The 5,834-nt window shown below is 40.2% G+C and overlaps 1 long non-coding RNA gene across 2 annotated transcripts; it reads left to right on the forward strand.

The window, feature by feature from the left end:
• The first annotated feature begins 851 nt into the window (after nucleotides 1-851).
• LOC113136098 (uncharacterized) lies at nucleotides 852-5,235 on the forward strand. Of its 2 annotated transcripts, none has more exons than XR_003296230.1 (3): nucleotides 852-909; nucleotides 1,575-1,771; nucleotides 5,103-5,235. It is a non-coding gene; the product is annotated as an uncharacterized LOC113136098 (long non-coding RNA). The 2 variants fall into 2 exon arrangements; XR_003296231.1 differs by lacking the exon at nucleotides 5,103-5,235 and adding an exon at nucleotides 2,263-2,378.
• The last annotated feature ends 599 nt before the right edge of the window (nucleotides 5,236-5,834 follow it).

The raw sequence follows: 5,834 nt of genomic DNA on the forward strand, positions 1-5,834 counted from the left end.
CTTTGGTTTTTACAACACACATATTTACAGTATAGTTCAACAATAGCACTCTCATTACACGTATTTCCAGCAGCATGCATTTATTTTCATTAGTCATTAGTTTTAATTCTGTGCCACAAGTCCCAGCTGCTCTGTATGATTTTACAGTTTGACTTATATGACTAATAAACAGCAAATAAGGCAAACCTTATGTGCTGTGGCAGGAATTAAAGTTGGAGCCTGAGTCTGTATTGGCAGCAAATATCCAAATGAATGGTAAACAGGAGTGTTCTGACTGGTTCTTTAATGCTAATGCTTAAACCACTATTTTATTAGAATAGCATTATGTTTTGTTGCATAATTGTGATATTATTGTTGTAACTATGATGAAACAATAAAGTTCTCAAAAGAAGTCATGACTATGATAAAACATCTTCGAAACTGACTATATGTTTTATAGATCTAATTCAACTATGTATGAGCCTTATAGCTTTGGGGTTACTATGCCCTGTGATCACACATGTATGTTTAAAAGCAACAGTGATGTCTGTTTGTGAGAAAGATGTATCTTTAAAAACAATAGGGAAAGCGTGTTCACATTATTATCTGAAAGTGTTATAAAATTACCTCAGCTCAGGTCATGGAACAGACCTACTTGACTCCACTGATGGGTGAAAAATCTGTGATTTAGAAAGATTTCGAAGGTGCATTATCAAGCAAAAATGAGAGCCATTCTTCAATTTGACAAGACAAGAAAGTACTCGCTCTCCTTTTCGCCCTGTTCAGAAAGAATGTTGACAAGAAAAAGCAATGCCTGTGTCTCCTAACAGACTGCACATTCCCGAGCTGTCTGCACACAGCAAGCACTGACACACACATATAAACAAATCATTATGCTGCAGGGATGGATACATGGGTACACACAGTCGGGTAAGACACTGAATATATTATCCCTACAAAACTTTTACTGTCTGCATTTATATTTTCTAACAAGTCTGTCATGGAAACTTATTTTCTTTCCTCAGTCTGAGAAGATTAAATAGCAGATACAATTAAAATGTAAACACGTTTAACTAAACTACGGCTATAATAAATAAGTCTCAACTGTCTTGCGTAAGGGAAGGATAGCAATCAGGCAGCAACTTGCCCAAATGGGTGACATGACTCATAATGCAATAATTTAATTTTGAATGAACATTTATGAGGAGAAAAGCGATAAAAGACTGAAAGACTTCGAAGAAGCTGGAGCTAGTGCCCATTAGATTCAGTAAATTCTGCTCTTTGATACTGGCAGTGCCCCGAGACAGCGAGAAGGAGGCAGAGAGCGGCTGAGTCCACTCAAACCTCATGACTAATCTCTGACAGCGATCTGTTATTTATAAGGATTACATAATGTGCCATCATTAGTCATGTTCCATGAGCCATATGTTGAGTTAACTGACAATAATGGCAGCGATCAGGATGAAGTGGAAAAGCAGTGGAAAGTCGCACATCGACCAGACCAGATGGTTTTGTTTTGTCTGTGTTCATGGTACCTTTTTCCCCTGAAAAAACAATCCCTTTGACTCTCTCTGTCCATTTTTCACTCGAGACAGATAATGATAGTATCTCTGGGCAACGTGGGCTCATCTAGGGTTCAGCTTCAGCCCAGGACCTTTGCATCATGACACAGCGAACTCTGTGTCCTCGATCTCTCCAGTGTGTTCAGTGGAAAGAAGCATGTTTAAAGTGTGAGTTAATACTGGGAAATATATCTCAGCCAAAGACACAGTCACTGCAGAAAGTGTGCATGGTGAGTAATTGTTGGACATTATTCTAAATAAACCTATTTCTATTGAGTTACACAAATATATTTGATGCTTTAAGTATCACAAATGAAATGCTCCAACTAAAAGTCATGTAAAATTGTCTATGGGTAAAAAATGAATGGGATTTTTGCTTCTAAATAAATGCAACTTTATATCATTTATCATATTTGAAACCACTGTAAAAACAATGACATAGTGTTGTAATCTCTTTATCTAATGAAATAAGCTATATATTCTTAAATAGTGTAGTGGAAAAGAACTGAAGCTCGCTCAGTTTTCTGGGGAAAGTCATGATCAAACATTAAAGCAAGCATTCCTTGTAAAATACACATCAGTATTGTCTTGGAGCATTAGTCAGAGCTGGGAACTGAGCATACAGCATGAAAGTGAAGAAGAAATGTGAAGGACTGAAATAAAAACTAATGAGGGCAGGTGAACCTTCTCGTCCTGCCCCACCCTCCCTCTACATCCACAGATGACTGTTTTCAGGGCTGCTGGTTGGAAGGCACTCGGCATCCTGTCTGTTTTGATCATCAGATTTCTGACAACACTGCTGATTGTAGATCACAAGGCATGTTTGCAGCTCGACCCCCCCTCCTCCTCCTTCACCTTTGATTTGTCTTGCTTAGAGATGTTCCTTCATGTGCAGCACTTTGTTGGCATGCATCCTCTGATGAAGAGGGATGACCCTTACCCCCTGTAGCAGTGTTTGGAAACCATGAAAGTCGAGTGAGTCTGCAGGCTACAACTGGAATGCAATAAGTCACTACTGACATGTGCTCCAACAAATAAGCAAAAAAGAAAAGGAAAAAAAATGGTTTCCATGAAAATAAAACAAATGATAATTATCAACAATTTACAGCATCAGTGTTTCCTAAACATTCATATTGTTAAAATACACAAAACATCACAAAACTACAAAGACCCTCGAGTCGCTCTGCTCACTTTTCCAGGTTTTTTTCCTGAGGCTATAAAAATCAGACTTGGCCCATTTTCTTTTGTGTTGTTCCAAATTTACCCAACCTAAACCATTAGAACTGACCCATAGTCTGAGCATCACTGCTGGGTTGGCCCCATGTTTCAGCCTGGCTTTGGCACAGCCGGGCAAAGAGAGAGAGCTTCAAAGTGCTGATTCAGACAGGCTTTCCACCACCTCAGCTAGCTGCGGCTTGATACAGAATCCAGACGCTTAGCCAGTGTAACCCTGAAAGGGTTAATGTTGGTTGTCCTGCCTCAAGGGTTTCGTACCAGATCTCAGTCAGCTGAGATGTTTGCTGGAGCATCTGAGGTATAGAGAGTCTTCTAGCTGCAACTGTGTTCATCACACTTGGTTCTCGGCTTTAATTTCCACAAGGGATTAAACAAAAAAGTCCAGCTACTGTGGTTTATATGTCGTACACATGCATAAAATAGATCCATTCAGATCCACACTGATATCATGCTCTTTTGTCGACATTTTTTTTGGAAGCAAGAACCCAGTTTGTTTTCCACCTCAACGCCTTGAGACACTCTAACGCTCCAAAAGCGCTCATGCACAGCAGAATGGGCTAATTGGATGGAAATGTGCTGACATTTCACCAAAACGTCTCTCTAAGAGTCAGGTGGTTTATATGATCTAAACATGAATGAGATGAGTCCCCTCTGGACACAGACTGACCACAGGCCTATAAACTAACGGCTTGTTTAGACAATGACTGCTACATCTGCCTGGTATGAGGCCTAAAAATGTCCTGTACATCCAACTCACACCTGGCACATAAGGTCTGGTTTTGGAGACCAGTCATTCTATACTCACACATTTGGGCAGCTCTGTGTGCCTCGCTGCACAGAAAGACTCATCCTCATCCTGGGCTCTGCCAATTTCACACTGAGGAAGATGTAATTGTGCAATTAGTGGAAAATGTTTATTAATCAGCAAAGATATCCCCTCTCTCATCAATTAAATATGGCATAGGAAGGCCACAGTACTATTTCCCAAAATGACTTCTAAAGCGCAGCCAAAGATAAGATCAGGTGGTTATCTTCAAAGTTTACTGTCCCTTTCATATTAAATCCCCTTTATGTCTCTTTCCCTCAGCAACGATGGAAAGACAGAGGAAAGTCTGCATTGAAAAGAGCTTGACTTTGGAAGATCTCTACCTGATATAACTAAATCAGACTGAAGCCTTAGCTTTGACTGAGCCTTTGGATGCAGTCTTACATGGATCAGGAGGATGTTTCTCGAACAGGACGTTTTTGCAGCTAGTTTAGAAAAAAAAACAATTACAGAGCCCTGTGTTGCATTCAATGTTAGTTTTGAATTAAGACAAAAGTGTGAACCTGTCCTTCAATTCCCTGCACACCTGGAGGTTTATTGCATAGTGCAGCAGGCAGTTACTAATGCTCAGTGTTGTGGCAGCAAATGAGTCTCTGGGGACTGTTGATCCTTTGATCATGTCTCACAAACATATTGTGATGGTAGATGCAGGACAAATACTCCACAGAAGCTTGAGTCTCTCTGAAGTTATTCTCTTATTTTCTGCAGGTGAAAGAATTTCACATCCAGCCTTTCATGTTTGCTCATCAACGCAGAAGAGATTTGTATCGTATGCAGAAGTAAACCACATACATTATATAGATCCTACACATCAGGTGTGTGCAGTAAGATTTAACCTTCTGCAACAATCCTCTGTGTCTTTGTTGCATTCGCTTGATGCTGACCCAGCTGGAAGAACAGAAAATCATCTCATTATTTGGATTTGGGTGCATTGACTTCAAGGCTGTTACCTCCTCTGCTTGTTCTGTTTATACCAGATATGTGGGACTTATCTGGTGTTTTTGTCATGGTTTTGAATTTGTAGCAGTTTATTTATAGGTTTGCCTAAAGAAACTGTCCATGCTGTACAGCTGAAATGATTAAATACGTAAAGACAAAGGCAATAATTCGATAATATTTTAACTAAAATAGCAAAGCAATGTGGTTTTGAATCCACCACTTTTTAATAGTATTGTAGTTTTATCAGCGAAGGGGAGATACTGCAGCTGTTTAAAAATTATTTCAGTCTCAGACCTGCATGGTTTTCTCCACTCAGCTGCTCATATTTACAGTCTGTGCATTATGATTAGATGTGTCTACAAAAAAAACCCAAAGTATTTCTTTTATGTCAACCTCTAAAGTCTCCTAGTCCAGATCGTGTAGGTCCTCTTCCTGTACCTTCTTCAGCAGATCTTCAAAGCCTGATATGAATCATCAATTCACATTTGTCTTTTAGCGTTTGCTTGTCATCACATCTCCACACTGTTTTACATTTGTTTCTGTCCCTTCCTCTTTTACAGTACACCATCCTTGGATAGTCTGGTCCTTACGATCCAATTTTTCATTAATGTGCCTAAACCCATTATTCAAATGAGGACGACAGAGAACAGACTCTTCCTGTGGGTTCAAACCCAGTCAGTGGTGAAATCAGCAGAGAAATTGAAATGGGTGTGATTGTCTGCAAACATGACTGTAATTAGAAAGAAATACAGCTGTGTGTGTGGGTGTTTGTGTACCTATCACACAGTGGTCCTGCCATCACTGCACTCTCACCAAGAATGACCGATGAGCCAACAGATGACACAGGCAGATCCGTGGACACAGTGTGCAGCTACTACAGGCCACAGCTGGAGCCGGATTAGTTTAGATGCTCCAGGTTCTGATGAGACACTACACCACCAAAAATCAACCTCAAATGTTCCAAGCAGTCCGATAACACCATGAGGTATGTGGTCAGACAATTGACCCTCATTTCCTTTGAGCCCTTGACTATTTATGTTGGATGCTGGACCGCGAGATTCACTGCAAATCCTGAGGACTGAAAACAAGATCACAAACCTCCAGAGCAGTTAACGGAGACACCTGAGCTTCCTTTGGTGTTCCAAATGTAACACACCTAACACAGATTAAAGCCACAATCGTTACATCTCTGTAACTCCCTGATCTATCTAACCAGCAGCACGTATTTCATACGGAAGTACCACTGGCTGTGGGATTTCAAAGTACAAGTTGCCTGAAGATCAAATCCATAA

Source organism: Mastacembelus armatus, chromosome 16, assembly GCF_900324485.2.
Source record: "Mastacembelus armatus chromosome 16, fMasArm1.2, whole genome shotgun sequence".
Taxonomy (NCBI): domain Eukaryota; kingdom Metazoa; phylum Chordata; class Actinopteri; order Synbranchiformes; family Mastacembelidae; genus Mastacembelus; species Mastacembelus armatus.